We start from the raw sequence: 18,133 nt of genomic DNA on the forward strand, positions 1-18,133 counted from the left end.
ATTCAAAGCATGCAATCAGCGTTGCTTCTCAAGTTCCGCTTAGGTGAAACGCTCAGTACAGCGAGCTATCCTAGCCCCGTAACAAAGGTCCTTATTTTCGTAGCCACGCTTAAAATAAGACGCCCTACACCCATACTCACGCTAGGGCACGCCAACTCTACTTGGCCGACTCATCATTATTCATGAATGCGCGTCGCTGTGTGCCCACAGAATGCGGAGCTTAACAAGCTGCGTTACTGGAGACGCTTCTATTCAGTGCTTAATTTATTCACCCACATCACTATGTGCGCCAGCATTCTTCCACCTGCCTTATTTTTTTCCTCTTTCGCCAGGAGGCGTCCGCCGGGAGTTTTCGCCAATGCACGGGAAACAAGAAGTCCGGCTTATATTGAGGTCTGGGGGCTCTGGAGTTAGAATACGAAGAGTTTCTTGAGAAACCTTCTTTTGTGCTAATCGTCAGACGCACGGCGTGAGTTTACGACGTTGATGAGAACTTGTGTAGTTAACCGACAGCTCGGCATTCCCTTTACGCAAGATACACAACCAAAGAATTACATATTTTCTTTTGTACAGACACTCAAAACTCCTCTGACGCGTACAAATTCGTTTTCGTTTTTCTAGAACTTAGTTGTGGTTTCAGTTTAACTAAAAAATGTGAAACTCTCAGGCTGGGCTCTGAAATACAAGAGGTCAATTTGTCCTTGGAATTTGAATTTGAGAACTTACATAAATTTTAAGGAACAAAAATGAAATTATAACAAAATTTTCAGTTCCAGCACTGACGAATATGCCACATTGGTTCAGCACGTGTTATGGCGCCTACAGTGACCATTTTAAACAAGCAGTCTGTTACAGAAACACGAAAACCTTTACACCTCACACTGGAAAATGGCATTTTGCGTCCTTACCCGATAAGTATATTAATGGGTTTTCACAAAATGTGGCCTCATTCTCATTTAGGAGCGAGTCAAATGAGCGCTTGTGACAGGCTCCTCAATATGCACAATTTACGGCTGTGCACTAAAACGGCATTTGAACCTGGTTGGTTATCTGTTTGCATTAACCATTCTTTCACCAATATTGCTAGGGTTGCTACTAATGTGGACCTCGGAACATATTCAATACGCCCAGTGGTAAAAGATTACGTTCGAAACAAGAACTGCATCAGATTGTCAGAAAAAAATTCTATGAGGCACTGAAGAAACTGCTTAGGTGCAGCAAGGCGAAAGCCTTATCTCTTTTTATTTTTTTTTAATTAGTAATTGTTTTACTTTGTAAATTTTACGTTTTATTTTTGTTTTTATTTTTTATTTTTTATTTTTTAGCCTTTTGGCTATCGACTACCCGATGTTTAGAACTTTGGCCAATTTAGCCAATGCTGGCTTTTTATGTGCTACGGTTGGATTGGCTAAGAATCTGTCTTGTTTGACACATTACTCATCAGGGCATTATAGCCAATTAATCATGTCTGGATTAGGTTTTTTTTTTTCCTTTTTGGCTTGCACCCCGCCGGGGTGGCGCAGTGGTTACGGCGCTCGACTACTGTTCCCAAGGGCGCGGGATCGAATCCCGGCCTCGGCGGCAGCTTTTCGATGGAGGCGGAAAGCAAGGCGCCCGTGTGCTGTGCGATGTCAGTGCACGTTAAAGAACCCCAGGTAGTCGAAATTTCCGGAGTCCTCCACTACGGCGTCTCTCATAGCCTGAGTCGCTTTGGGACGTTAAACACCACAAACCAAACCACAAACCAAACCTTTTTGGCTTGCTATGTGGACTTCGTTAGACTAGATTTGGGTATGTCTGCTGGTCACGCACTCCGCTGACACTCACTTCTCTTATGAGCCAAGAAAGACATTCACCTTAAAAGTTGCTTCTGTGCTCATTTCGATTTCTACGGGCTTCATTCTACTCAGACACGCATAGAGTTTTGAGCTTCTTGAGATAAAGTCTGTTTCTTGATACGGATGACATGTGGTTCTGAGAAGGGTTCACTAAGCCAAAATATGCTCAACTGAATTAGCCTAATCCTTAGCATTAATACTAGCATTTTGGTCATATCCAGAGCCCATACCTCCACAGTGCAAACAGCGATGAAATTTAATCTATACAAAAAGTGAGCCACAAGTGCAAAAGCTTTATTTGCAGCTTTTCACTGAGTTCATGGGGATTATGACTGATCGTTTAATTATAGGTTTGTTTATTTTGTATCCTGCCGCAACGGCTCTCGTAATTTCCTAATACTTGAGAATCGGCGAAAATTGCAAAAATAGAAATGAACGTTCAAACAATGAAACTAAACAGCAAAACTGCCAGAACAAAATAGTCAGAGATGAAAAACATCAATCAGCTCAAAAAGGTGAAGCAACAGGAGGTACACACTAGATATAAAGTTAGACATTGCATGTTAAAAATATATACAAATTTAATGAAACTCACAATATGTGCAATCATGACATATGATGGAGTATTGCTCCATCGGCACTGCAACGAATACGAGCCGATAGGATGTTATGTGCAAGGCGGCTTATTTTAAACTGTGATAGCTTCTCAGCCTATTTGATTTACATTCACAAGGCATTAAAAGCATAGATAAAGCTGAGTTATGATGAACAAGCGGAAAAAAAATCTGGAAGCCTGCTACATAAAACTGCCGCACTTTTGACAAAGTGGTCGCAAGAGCTAGACTGTGCGTTCAGGTTTGCGGACTTCGACGTCAATTGGCAATCCTGAGAAGCCTATGACCGGCTGCTGCGTCCGTGGTAAAAAATTGCTCCGAGGCTGCTGAATCTAAATTAGCGTCGGTGTCTGGATAAAGACAGATGATGTTCGTCGCTCAGATCCGCTAAGTAGGCCAAAGCCAGCGTGGTGAAAAATGTTGCGGCTGGCGTTTCCTGTGGCGCTGCTTTTCATCTCGGAAGGCAATTTTTCTCCGGGTGCGACATTGAAACAGCAGTTTTAAAAGACTGACTTTGCCAGAGAAGAGCATTTTCTCTTCTCTGCAAGCAGTCATCTTGTCATGCTTTTGCTGTTCCCCTCCTTCAATCTCTGCCTGTGCTTCTGAGCTTGACATCTAGCGCGAATCGATGTCTGGCTGAAACCACGCATCGATTGCGTTGCGTTCCTCATACTACGACATGCCCAGAAGAAGAGTCGGGGATATGTGGTGCATTTCCGACGACGACTGCGTATAAAATCGACGCAGGGAGGAAAGGGGGGGGGGGGGGGGAATGTGTGCTTTCATTTTGGGTGGCAACCGAACTGCTACCTGAGATCCGTTGGAGAAAGGGACGACGACAAGAAATAGAATCAACCATCGATACCTTTTGATGGAAAGTGGCCGCATATATATTTACAGCTTAAACAGAGTGCCGAAACAAGCGCGCAAGAAAAAAAAAAAAAAAAACACCTGTGAAGCGATACACCTGGTGTCCGTTTTTTTTTTTCCTCCGGTCCGGGGGGGGGGGGGGGGGGGGGGGGTGGGGTGGAGGGGCAAATTCAGACAAGTATAATGTAAAAATAAATGAAAGGTGGATCTGAAATTTTGAACTCGCTCTGCGAAGACGTATGGCCTGGAGTTGTAGCGGAACTCACTTTGAAAGTTATCTGCCGAAGCAAAGCGGAGAAGTCCAACATCAGAAGCTATTAGGATGGGAGCATACATCACAATATAAGGTACACAATTCACTCGCCTCTTGAGCTTCTTTACGCACAGCTCAGTATAACGCGGGGATGTTCGATAAACATAAAGAGACATGTGGCAGATAATGTTCGATGCTGATGTTGTGTATGGATAAAGTAATCAGTTTGCCATAATGCGGTCGACCATATTTCGGGAAAATGTCCTTCAAGTTTACTGCGTTGCAAGTTCTAGTCAAGCGCATTTTCGCATGGAGTGGTGACATGAAAGCGATTTCATGTCCCTACCACTTAATGAACGTGGCTGGGTACCGCCACGGTATTTAGTGGAGACGACGACAGTGCTGAAGTTGGAGCGAGCGTCAAAGCGATCGATAGTCGTGTCATCGGCACTTTTTGATTGCGATAAACCCCAAGTCCTCTTCTCACCTGAAGCTTCGGGGGGCGTAGCACAGTTTTCTTCTGTGTGTCTCATAATTGAAAAAGAAGACATCAAGCAAGCATCTGGCGGCGTAAAACAGTTTTATACGGAAGTGCAAACTGGTCAGCCAATTACAGACTTCATTTTCATAGTGTACTTGATCGTGGTATGCTGACGTATTCTAGGTGTCAAAGCTAGCTAAATGTTTTTCTCTTATATCATGCTGCTGTAGTTCAGGACATGAACCTTCAGCTCGGTTATTTTATTTCTGGTAGCTGGTCTTTACGCACTCACGTGCATTACTCTAGAAAATATTTGTAATAAATAAATCGCCGGTGAAAAAATGCCATCAGTTCAGCCATGGCATGTGCACCCACAAAAAAAGAGAAAAGGTAAGGAAAGAAAAGTCTGCTCCAGCATGTTTACTGCCTCTTTATTTGATTTGCGCGACAATATAAATGAACGAGACTTCATGGTTTCCTAAGACTGCAACCGCTAAACAGAGGTTTCCTTCTGCTGTAGCGATGTAAAATTTTCCGACAGCTTTATTGGTTTTCTTTTCCGTGCTTCGATTTGAGCAGTTGCGCAGTATACCGTAATCGCTCTTTAATGGCGCAAAAGACTTCAGGCACAGTACCGTGGGGGATTTCTTCTCATTCTTAACGAGCTTTGTGGCCACTACTTCGAATAAAATCAATAAATGTGAACAAAACGGCTCTGTCCCCCATCGAGTACGGCCAAAATTCAATGCGCTAATTAGGCTTCAGCGTGTTTCGCGCTGGGCGAAAACCTCTCCTCCTTCTGTCTCAGAAATGGTCCTAGCATTGCCGCGATAACTTCCGCTAATGACGCGAACGAGCCTCTTGTCAAGCTTCTCTTCTCCCCGCCAAAATCACCAGAATGGAATCAAGAAAAATGGCTCTCTTCCAGCGCTCTCCCAATCTCTCAGCTCTCTCTTTCTCCGTGGTGACAGTTTTCCCCTTCTCCTCGCTCTTATCCGACGTCTCAGCAAACGCAACTGTCCTTGCGCACGCCAGCACAGCGCCCACCCCGCTTCTCCCCTTCTGCTTGCGCTAAGACAGCATAGGCTGAACACGACGACTGCTGACGACCGAGACAAATGGCTCGAAGGAGGTCTTACTCTCTCTCAATCACCATGGGCCTCTTTCTTCCGTGACTGTCCTAGTCTCTCTCTCTAGCCAGCTTCCTTCATCGAGTAGCGACGAACACATGGATCCTCTGGCGTTTGTTGTGCTGTTTCAACACGGACCATTACCATCGGCTCGACAAGGAGCACGGTCCGCAGACAGGAAGAGGTGGTGGCTTGCTTATCGGCTAAGGAAACGGCGACCAGAAGGAAGCCGAGTTCATCGCTCTAGCCTCAGTCTCGGTCCTCTCGTGTCTTTTGTGCCCTTTTCTCCCCATCTACCTGCCTGTCTACCGAGGCGGTCGTTACGGGCTATATCTGATAAATGGCGTCGAGAGGAGACCTTTAGCGTTCGCACTGTGTGCGGCTATCCATCGCTCGCAATAAAAGGAGTCCTCCGTAATGATCCTCAAAGCCGTGGCTTCCAATTAGACGCGGAAACGAGACTGCCACCCCTCTCGTCTCTCGCGACGCCTTGGCACTTTTTCTCGCCCGCTTGGCTCTGCTGCTTAGGGCTCGGATCGATAAATTCCTCCTACCTACGCCGTGCTTCTTGCATTAGCTTGTCCGTAAGCCTAGGCAACGAAGGCAGTGTTTTTTTTTTTATCATCTTATTTTCGATTATGTCGAGGGACCGAACGGTTTCCTCGTTGCTCGCCTTCTCGTTCTCGACCTCGGCCTCTCGTTAGCTTCGTTATCCGGCTACAACAAATACCCAGCGTACATTCAGGATCTAACCAAGTTTGCTATGTACAATGTGCTGAAACGAGGAAGCACGGTGACATATTGATCGACCTATATCCGAGAGAGTTAGTAGATTCCGGGTGCAAGGCTGCTCCAAGAAATATAAAAGGCATACCCAGCCATATAGGTTTCTGTCTGTTTGTAGATACAAAAATAGCCAGTAAAGAGTTCTTCACGCAAATGCTTTGCTATTTGTGCGACGTGTAAGGTTGAGGGCATTTGTGCTTCTTATCAGAAGTGCGGCAAAAAAGGCTTATATTGCGATCAAACAATACACATTTATTTTATTATCTACCATGCTAAACATTATTCATTGTCTCCGTTTTGCACTCGTGAAAATTTTAGTGACCATTATAACGGTTAACTTTAAAACAAAGAAGCTTTGGTAAATAAATTACTTAGTCACCTGGCTTTCTGGCCTTGTGCGTGGTAACGGATGCCAAAACTTTCCATGATCTGGCCTAAAAGTCAGGTGAATATCTAAGAAATTTAATTGCCGAAGCTTCTTTGTTGACGCTGCGGAATTGGCAGGATGCTCGCGATGTGCGGTTGCGGTCGTCGATTCTTGTGGCAAAACGCGCATAGCGGCAAGTGTAGCGTGCGAACGCGCAGAAGAGGCAGAGTAAGCGGCAGTGGCACTCGCCCTCACGGATCCGACGTGCACCATGTTTCTCTGCGACTCTCCTCAAAAGGTCAGAAACTTCGCCAAAAAGTGGATCTCACAGAAAGCAGCCCGACTCCTGAGCAATCGAAAAGTCCAGCGGGAGATAGAATTTCAAACCAGGACTAAGTGGTTCTCAGCACACATGGGAGAAGTATGAAAGACTGATCGCAACCGAAACGAGACGGCACACGCCAAGGCGCGCGAGCTCGCGAACCGCGCCGGCGACCGTCGTTCATGGTCCAGCACCAAAGACTGTTTGACCAGCTACAACGAAATTACCAAGGTCCTCTGCCTGGCCCGCCGAACCTTCCCTCCGCCCAGTGACAAGCTGGACAGGGCGCACGCTGTGGCCCTTAGACAACTGTCGACGCTCACGTAACCCAACCCGGAACAATACCACAGTATCTACCCCGGCACATACCCGACACATATATCCAAGGTCTGCCACGCTGATATAGCTACTTTAAGTCACATGGTCTGGGACTGTAACAAAAACCCGCAAGGTACTAACTCCGGAACCCCCCCGACGCGGTTGGCCGCGGCATTGCCCAGCCCCAGCCTCGGAAACCAACTCTGGGCCGTCCAGCAGGCCCGTGAGGCGACGACGAGGCAACACCTCGACGTCCCCGGGGACCTAAGGCCCCGTGGGCGAAAGCTCTGCAGGACTGTAAATAAAGTTGTTACCAACCAAAAAGTCACCTTGCTGAATCCAGTGTTCTCCTCAGTACCAGTGCAAAAGGCAAGCCAAATAAACTAGTCTGCATTGTTCCGCTCTGAAATCGTGGTAATTTGGTAATCTCAGTGTTACCGATTGTGCAGCTGTGCCTTAATATGCAAATAAACGCTCGGGTTTGGGAAATTTGTGCAGTTTCAAACAAGAACAAGAAAGCTTTTGTTTGGCTTGTTTTGCGGCTTAGCGTCATAGGCGAATTTGGCTGTAACGGGCGCTGTAGTATAGAGGCTTCCGCAATAGTTGGCCCCCTATAGGCTTTTTTACTCTCGTTGACATTGCACAGTTTACGGGCGACTTGAGTATTCTTTCATCAAAACGGCCCTCGACACTTATTCAGCATCATTAATTCATATCTACATGTTACAATTTATTTGCCAGTGTGCCTCTTAAGATTATAAAAACAGGTGCTTTCGATCATTCATGTTTTGTAAATGTTGACTTATTTCTCCCTTTTCGCACGTACACAAAAATAATGTGATCCTGGCTCTTACTGAAGAACTGATAGTAAAAAGCATTATCTGGATTTCATTTCTACTGCCAGCTCCTACGTACCAGATAATTGATAAAAATGGCCGCGTTGATAATATGACTGCTAGAAGGATATTGGCCGAGAGGTTGTTGGTCCAAACTGCTGTACCAGCTAGCATACAGCCGTTACGCCTGCTGGATTCCACCCCTCAATAAATATACTAGCATGACATTAAAAAGAGCGCAGGAAAGCTCCAATGGAATTATAAAATGGTCTTGGAGGGCATCATCAAAGATAAATTAAACAATGTCGTGATATTCAATTATCAGCGTGATTTCTAAACCTTTGGCAATTTGTTTTTCCAATGGGTAATAATTAGTTATCTTGTCGATTTTTGTTGGCCTCGAAGGGCTTCAGTGAGCTTTACCACAGAAGAACTAAAGGCAGCGAGGAAGTTACATTGGCCACTCCCGAACATTAAAGGAGAGGTTATCCGAGCGACAGGCTTGGTGAGAAATATTGCATCTACTGGAAATCCTGGGGATCGAGGTTTAGTATAGTTTGTGGTGGTTTAACCTCGCAAAGCGACTCAGGCTATGAGATACGGCGTAGTGGAGAACTCCGGAAATTCGACCGCCTGCGGTTTTTTTACGTGCACTGACATCGCACAGCACACGGGCGTTTTATTTTCCGCCTCCATCGAATAGCGGCGGCCGAGGCCGCGAAACGATCCCCCATCTTTGGGCATAGTCGAGCTCACTAATCACTGCGCCACCTTGGCGGGGCGCGCAGATCGAGATCAGCACCCTATATATAGAGAGCAAGGCAGATGCTCAGCCACCTTGTCGTAATCAGATATATTATGCCCTTTAAACAAGTGTCTAATACAGTGATGTAATATTGTGTAATGCATGGTGTACATAATTTCTATTGAAAACCATGCAACAAGTTGGGATGCTTTAATGTGAGATCTTTAGCTGCTTGTATATCGAGCTGTCTTTTAAACCATCACCTGGTTTTCCAGGCTGTTATTGGTGGTGTTCAACATATACCCATATTGTTAAGTTAAGTTCGGTTTATGGAGCTTAACTGCCCAAGCGGCTTGGACTACCAGAGACGCCGTATTAGATGGCTCCGAAAATTTTGACCACCTGGAGTTCTTTAACGGTCAATGACATCGCACTAAACACGGGCGCCTCCTTGGGCACAACAGAAAAGCGTCCTAACCACGCACTGCACCACCACGGCGGGAACTAGCCATGTTGTAAGGTGCTGTATGTATCAATATGGCTTTCAGGCACAATGAAAGTATCTGTGATACCTAATGCATTCGATGCAAATACAATCACCGAATCAGCCCTTGCCCAGCCGCCGAATGGAAGTAACCAACACTCTAGGCAAATAAAAGGGACATGGCCCCAAACTCCCGCCTGCCCTGCAAAGCGCTCATCTTGTTCCATGTAACGACGAATTCTCGTCTCGTTCGGGCTGGCAAAATGAAAGGCGCTGTCATTGATTATGGCTCTAGCAGCGCATGAGCGATGAGTTAATTACCCAACGTCGAGCGCATACCACGTTCCCTGTTGCGGGGACGAGATGGCGAGATGGCGCGGAAGCGCGTAACCGGGAATGAGCTTTCCCGCATATAGGGGAAGCTCACGTGGTGGCGCATGCTGTAAACGGCGCAGCCAGGGCCACCCCTTCCTTCTTTTTCTCTTCTTTCTGATCTCAAAGCCGCGCCGGTCGAGCGGCAATCCGTAATGACCGTCGCAATCAATGCTAGTCTAGGTTACCCGCACCCCTCGCCTCGGATTCCGGCAGTGCCATCCTCTCTGCTTGATAGTCTCTGCTTTTGGGGCAAAAGCAAACTCTTTCGGCGCGTTTCCCAACAAAATAGAAATTTTCTAACACTCGCGCACCCCTTCCACGGCCTTTTACTTCTGCTCCCTTTTACGTTCCTTTCGCGCCCCCGTCCGCTGCTCTTGCGGAACTGGGTCGTGGCAGCGTGCCGGCGACAAAGGAACACCAATGCCGGACAATGTGGATTGATTGAACCGTAGGATAATTTATGAGTCTGACCTCCGAATTTTCGCTCAATTTAGCCTGTTGCTGTTCTCGTTTGGTTTCTTTTTGCGACGGTAACGTGCGTCGTAAAGTCACAAAATCGAATTCCACGGCCAGAAATTGTAGGCGAGGCGTTTCTGCCGCGTCATCTGCATCTATTAAAGCTTAAGGGGGCTCTCCTTGACAAAGCCCTGAGCCATTGATGCAATGAAACCCCTATAACGCTCACCGCCTCGCGATCTTGTGTATTGCGCATGCGCGACGGTATAGTCAACCGACGTCCGGCTCTCACCTTCAGGCTCGTCTGGAACTGTGCCTCGTATCAGTAATGGGACGAAACCTGAAACAAAGCAGTTTTAACGACGTAACGACTAGTGATATTGAGCTCCTATCCGCTCGTGAAAATATTCTCATATTTTTGCGCACGCGCACGGCGGAAGACCACGAGCCGCGAATGTCCGGTATGAATCCTTCTGGCATTGAACCAACTCCGCCGTAGTCACAGTGTGACGTCATGTACTACGTGATGGGCGCCTTACGTAGAAAAACATAAGAGCAAAATACTATATCAAAGTCAAGTTGATCAGCTTCCCTGACCTTAGACAAGTAGGCCATCGCTACAGCCTGATACAGCAGCTGTTAAGCATCAACTTTCTCGTGGTGTGCGTCGCCGTCTTTATCAGCTTTCATTCGTGCACAAGTCTGTGCCAAATAAATATCGCACAGGAACTTGCCCGTGCAAGCTGAAATTTGAACGCGTGGCAGCGTACGTTTCGGCACCACTTCCTTATCCGTGCCGATCTGCATGCGCTAACGGCTTTTCGGCTGCTCTAGCTGTCGGAAAGAGCAGGGGGAGGCAGCAAAGCCTGCAGTGTGCGCTTCCGGTTTAATCGGCAGCTTTCTGCCCGTGCATGCATTTCGGCGGCTGCAAATTCCGCTCAACTCTCGTTAATTGATGCACAAGCCACTCAGCTTCACTCCACCAATATTTATACAGCGTCAGGCCGCATGCGAATATTATTTCTGCTCATAGCTAAATTTTGTCATAAAGTATTTGCGGATCCTCCCTTCTGTAGGTTCTCGGCTTCTGCCTTTATTTGACAGACTGCTTTTCTTGGAGCCCTTTCTTTCCTTTTTGTCCCTTCGTTCTCCTCCCCACGTGTAGGGTAACCTACTGGGCATCGCCTAGTTTACCTCCTGCCTTTCTATTCCATTCTTTTCTATTCTCTCTCTCTCTCTCTTGTCAGAAATGCGCCTCTGTAATATTCTTTGGCGCTCTTAGATAGGAGGGTGCGACAGCAGGACGAATATTAAAAGACGATTCCGATAGAAAGGATAATTTGATTATCCTTTCTATCGGAATGAATTTTCATGCATCCACACCGGAGATGGCCAGCATCGGACCAGGGAAAAGATTTCACATATGTGGTTTACCCCGCGGCGCTGAACACTGGACAGAGTGCCGCTAACAAGTTCATGACAGCACGTGACGATATTCTACAGTTGTATCACAACTATTCGCAAAAAGGCTTTGTTCTCTATGACACACCACGACGGGGCATAAGCGCAGAAAGAACTTGAAATGGATACTAAACGTCTTATTTTTGTGCATAGTAATTCTTGAACAGCGTATAATGCCTTACCTTGCCTGATGTATTGCCTATACTTATTTAGTTCAAGTTATTTTCGTAAACATTTATTTCACGTCAACGTCCCTAAGCCCGTATGTTTGGGCAGAACTGAACAACCAATTCCTGCATAAAGCTAGGAAGAAGGCGCACAGTTGTGCCAAATTAATAATCAAGAAAGATTTTGCTATGAATGGGAATTTAGAGCATCCTGAAAAAGAGTTTCTTAACGTTGTCTTACAAAATTGCAATTTGATTCACAACTAATGTGATTTCTTTAAATATCTTGATCTGGCTACAGTAACTGAGTAAAAATAAAAAGGAGGCTAAGCTAAGTAAAACTGTAGGCTAAGTAAAACTCTGCCCCAGAGTGGGTCTTGGGGTCATATCGGCCATGTGGGGCTCTTAAGTCGTACCAAACTTAACCGTTTGATCAATTTCAACTTAATTAAAATGTGAACAGCAATGGGGCCTATTTACACTCCTTTAAGGCTAATATAATTAATGAATCGAAAACTAATGCTCCTCTATCCTGCGCTGTTATGCCTTGTGATGAACCAACTAGCCCGAGATGTGTTATTCAACATTGAAAGAGCTGTTTAATGTGTTTAACCGTGCGACATGTGCAGCATCACTGCCTATGTTCTGTTGAACCTCTAATACGGTCACTGTGTGTAAAATGACCATAAATCGAACGAAATGAAAGTGTTGCTGTATTTCAGCTGTTTCACATGGTTTGCAAATAATGGTGTTTGCATATTCCTTATTTTATTTGATCTATGCAGGACTATATATTATACCTGGGCTGTGCTCACTTCTGTGATTTCTTTATATAGTTTGACTATTTACTGTATCATGGAGTAGAGATGAAGTAAGCCTCAACCCATTTCAACATGATTTCTTTAGACGGAAGGCAGACCGAAATACAAAGTGCGCCGATTATTTCGAATAATTTTGGCGCCCTATTATTTGTCATCTTTAAGCAATGACGGGCAATGGGCTGTTGTTTGGCGCAAGTATGCAAATAATATAAGTGTATTACTTGAAAATTCGGTTTTCGGTGAGGGCTGGTCCTCTCCTCTCCGCGTCATTTATTTATCTGTATTTTGTGCGGGTACAATTTACAAAAAACCGAAAATTACTTTTGAATGGATCACGCATATAAAAATTAGACTGCTAATTGGCAACCTTGAATAAAAACAAAAGTGCCTACATATCAGCGATATTACTTATAGCTGCTGTCTTTTGGCACTTAACATCATACTTAACGAGAAATGAGAGGTGTAGTTAATGATAAAGACGTATGTATATAGCGCAACTAGGTCTTCATGACTTAACTCTTTTGCAGAGCTGTTTACCGAGAGTTCATGAATGGCCAAAAGGCAGGCAGTGAAACATTCACGCTACCATCATAAAGATATGCTTCATTTATTTCATACTTACTCCGTTTTCTCTAGCAACAGTTCCTCCGCTAGCTACGTCGTTTGCATCTTAGATGTGCTTTTGTGCGAGAGGTACATTTACCGTTGCCTTACTGGTGATGACTTGTGAAGCATGCTTAGTTTGCGAGAAATTAGCGCATGGATGATTGGCTTGTTTTAAGTGACACATCTACCTAAGCAAGTGCTTTCTGTTTAAATAGCACCTGCTGCTCGGCATCAGTGCCGTGCACGATTGTGTGGCATATTTACTTGCAGTTGATCTCCGCCTGCAAGAAAAATCTTTGTTACCGTGGTGACGCTTTTCGCGCTTTGTGGAAGGAAGTGCAAGCTCTGCCTTCCCCGTGGTCTGACTTGAAGATCACTCAATTCTAGGCATTTGTATTCTCGTGTAATTTAATCTTGACTTTATTTTTTCAGTCGCCACTTTGTTATATACACACTAATAAGCAAGTAAGGTCCGATGTGGAAATCTATAATTCACCATCTCACTGTTTTACGGGCAACTGCTTCCTCTTCTTGCCCTTTCCACCGCTGCTGTTGCTATTGCTGACGTCCTCACTGTCCGATGCCATTTAACCTTTTAGGCACCTGCGACAGAGTCCACCACCTTTTGTTGACCTTCGAGTCCGTTCTTTCGCTCAGTGGGCCGCCCATCAGGGATCGATACCTTCACTGCTCTGCAACCTGAACAGAGTGGTTCCCTCCTTGATACCCGCCCCCTCCCCTCCCTCCCTTGGCGCCTCGTTGCTCAGGGAGCACACATGATGTGCTTGTTTGTTGTGTGTGTAAACTTACCAGTTCACCGTTTGAAGACCGCGGCTCTTTATCGATCGTCTGACCCTGCTAATGCGTGGCTTGACATTCACGCTTAAGGTGGTGCTCCTTTTGCTGTCTGCTTAAAGTAGGTGTCATTTTCTCTATTTTTTTTTCTAGCCTTGAAACTCTTTTTCATTAAACATGCTAAGGGTTTCAATATTTTTTTCACTGTTTTCCCAGCAAAAATCCCGGACCACCACCGCCCCTTATAATACCGCTTTTCAACAAATGGAAACAATGCTTGGAGAATAGCGTGACCATTATAATGTTTTGTGAGTTGATTGTAATGTAAACGGTTGAAAGTAACCACAAGATATGCTGGCTACATGGTTTCCTTTACCGCACTAAGAACATTTTTTTTAAATTAATATTTTCTACGGAAGAAGAGAGGATTCAACATAAATAGTGAGGAAAGCTGCGATTATAAAAAGCTCAAGTTTGGGAGCCTATTACTCACGCACTGCGCCCAAGCCCCTGTGCTACATTTCTAGCTCAAAACAAACTCCTGAAATTTATCTCACTGTGTGTGCTGGTGGGCATGTAGATCAGGTGCTATCCAAATGAAACTTTCTTTCTGGCAAGTAAAACATATTTAGTGTAAGTGCATGTGGTGCTTGAAGACCTGCTTTCTGTGCATGGTTTATGTGTTTGGTGAAGAACATAACTGTAAATCCTTAGGAATGCCCAGGCGACGAAACATAATAGCAGCCTGTGAAACTGTTAGTGTTACCTCAGATAAAGGCAATGGCCTAGGAAAGGATTGTACCGAATCGCGGCACTAGGCTTTGATGAGACGAAGCTATCGTAAAAAAAGAAAAAAAAAAATACTGGGAGACCAAACTTCCACGTGGTACAAAAAATATTTTTCTGCCGCAAGGGACGCCGGATTTCATAAAGAGTACGCAATAATATTTAATTGCATGCTTAGTCTAGTGTTGTAGTATCACACTAACTGCACCATTTCGTCCGCCTCAAGGAAGCTTGTTATTAGCTCTCCAGTACCGACATAGCCTTGGGTTTTCGTCCAAGCTACTGGTGCGTTTAAAGGGGATCTTAAGACAAAAAGTAACTCCAGATTAACCATTTGTGGTGAGGATTTTCCACTATTAGTATATATTAGTTTAGTGGCACTGAACCACATGGCAAAATCTGGCAGTGACAGTGGAGATAATACCGCGTTTTTAAAATCATGAAATGAGAGAGCTGCTCGGACACAGAAACTATCGGTTATAGATTGTCGACCGACTCCCAGGGTATACTCCTGGTCAAATGTTTTGTTGCTATAGAGCCAAACCAAGGTAACGAAGGGATTGAAACGGGTTTTTGTCCTGAAGGCCGGACGGCCTAAGCTCAGTGTCATTGATCGGCAGAACGTTGCCGAACGGAACGAAGCCAACAATTTCATTCAAAATAACTGACCCCCCTCAGCGTATAGCAGTTGAGCTACTCCACCACTCTCCTATCGCTTTTATAGGATTACGCTACTTAGCTTACGAAAAATAAAATTGTAGAGGGGACGCCACAAACCGCCTTTCGGGTTTGGTTTGCGAGAGCAGGGCGGACAAACTTCGTCTACTGCCCGGCTGCTTGGTATGACAAAGGCTCTCTTACCCTGTTTCCTACATTAACTATCAGAGCCAAGAGAAATTGTCCGCTGGTACAATATATTTTTATTGGCTTGCTTATCGAATTGTAGTTAGGCTATGCTATCGAGTGTTCTGTTGCCGTAGGACCAGGGGGGGGGGGGGGGTCGAAGGATGCTTTTTGGTCTGATAAGAACACGATTGGGGTCCGTATTCCAAGTTTGCGTCGTTATCGAAAGTGTCGCTATCTCCCGACTTCAAGTCATCTTACTGGTGGAAACACCGAAACCGGATGTCACTACCACTTCCGATTCCGCCGTTTAAACCGCTAAGATTACTCGAGGTCGGGAATGCAAGGACACTTTCGATAATGGCACAAACTCGGAATAAAGACCCACGTCTATGCTTATGCTAAGCTTCGACTGAAGCGCGAACACTAATATATAAATAACCTTCAAAAATGCTTCGATGTGTGCGTTCAAACTTACATAGGCAAGCCTAAGCACTCAAATTTGTGTGCAGTGCATGCATTGGCAGGGTGGGGGGAACACTAGGTAGTAGAAGGACGGAAGGCTGGTTTGAGATGTCTAAGTTGGCTCTACTGGGCGCTATCGGGAGCTTACTTTGCACGCCTGGCGCTACCTGGCCTAGTGTAAAGGTCTTGCCCCGTAACAATAAAAAAGGCCCAGTTTAATTATTTGGTATCGTCCCCGGTTGTAATGATTCTCTAATTCACGTGTGTTTAAACTGTTTTTTTTTTCGAAGCCGATCAGATCATAATGTTGAGTGACACCAACTCATTATATTAGGGGGTCTCGACCATTGGCTACCTTTAGATAGTTTTAGCTTTCGATCTCCGATCTGTTTCACAAATTTTAAACAAGAAATTAGGAGTGTATTTCCGATAGATCCCCTCTCACGCTGGTGCCGGCGGTAACAGCATATCAAATTGCCTTGCGGAAGACACCAGGTAGCAACGAGGATCTGTGGCGTTAAGCGTTGAGAGAATATTTTTGTGGCACTAAAGAGATGACATTACATCGGCAGCGTTTATGTAAAATAATTGGACTGGAAAAAAACCCTAACATTTTGTGCCGGCATACAGCAGTACCTCGGCTCCAACGTGCACATGATTTGCCCCGTCATCAAAGTTGCCTTTAAATTTTCGCGCTGTTCCTGGATCAGCAAACCGCATAAAGCCATATGGAATTACTAGAGATAGTTGATTCATTTTTCGTGTGCCCTTTGCCGCTTGGTCACGAAGTAGATTCGCGGGTTAAACCTCTACTTTTAAACATTTAAGTAGCCTCTCGTCTTCAATGTCGTGTAAAAGGTGGACCTTTTTGGGGACCATAGGTGGTCATTTCTGGTCATATAATGATACACTGCGCACAGTGTAACATCTCACTATCGCCTTGCAGAGTTAAATAGGAATCCATAACCTTATGTGTGAGCTGTCCTTAAACTAACCACATTGGAGGAATTGAATTTTAACCACAGTCATGTTTACAGAGACGGCCCCCCAGTCTTATCACCAGTTCCACCAGTCCTGCAGGGTCTGTAGTCATCTGGGCAAGTGTCAGTCTTCATCTAGGTGTAGACAACATATCAAATTTTCTCTAATAGTACGAAGCTAACCCCCATTCAAGCTGCGGTTAAGTTCATCAGCCAAGAGCACTCAGAAATGAACAGCTTTTGCTAATTCTAAAGCAGCTTTTCAAGCCCCGCAAACTGATTTAAGCCGCAATTTGCATTAACAACTCATTTCAGAATTTTATGGATCTTTAGCAAGAAGGAAAACAATAAAGAGCACTGCAGAATCAGGATTGCAGTAATGCGAAAGCCCGGATGCTGCTGTTGGTTGCTTCTAGTTGCTTAATTCACTTCTTGTTTACCCATTTTAGTCTTTGGTACTTTCAAATTGCGCACCAATCCCTTCTTATGCCCTTTTTCGGTTCTACTTCCAGTTGCGTGACGTCACATCCTTGACGCCACTCTAATTGACTTCCTTAATTATTTACTTTAATCTTTGATACTTTCAAACTGAGCGCCAATCCCTTCTTATGCCTTTTTTTCGGCTCCACTTCCGGTTGCGTGACGTCATATCTTTGACGTCACCATAATTGACTGATTTAATTAACTATTTGAGTATTTGATACATTCCAAAGGGACGCCAAGCCATTCGCTAATGAGACGATTTTCGCCTTTACTTCTTCATATTTCTGCCTCTAATTAATTACCTAATTAACCTATTACCCTAATTATTTTTTCTCGCGCACACCACATCACCCTCTATCGATTGACACCACTCATTAACCTATAAGACTTCTCAATTACTCACAACTGCTTCGAACACAATTTTGCGTTTTGCTTCTAATTAATTACCTATTTACCTTATTGGCCCAATAATATTTAGGACAGAACATTACGTCACTCTCTATTGATTGACACAACTCAATACCTCTACCACTTCTCAAATACAACTTCTGCGGACAACTTTTACATTTTTGCCTGTAATTAATTACCTAATTAGCTTATTGGCCTAAATATTTTTTCTGCAGCAACATTACGTCAGCCTCTATCGATTAACAACACTCATTAAGCTTTACCACTTCTCAATTACTCGCAATCGCTGCGGACACGATTTTGCGGAGGCGGTCTGCGGACACGGTTTGTGGACAGAAATCTGTGAAAATAGCGAAGTAACGCTTTCGCGTTAAAAAAGACCACGACATCATTTTTCAGCACCTGAATGGCACTGCGCACAGTGCATCTGAATATCTTTGTAT

The sequence above is a fragment of the Amblyomma maculatum genome, chromosome 6, assembly GCF_055883805.1.
Source record: "Amblyomma maculatum isolate TAMU_Amacu chromosome 6, ASM5588380v1, whole genome shotgun sequence".
Taxonomy (NCBI): Eukaryota; Metazoa; Arthropoda; class Arachnida; order Ixodida; family Ixodidae; genus Amblyomma; species Amblyomma maculatum.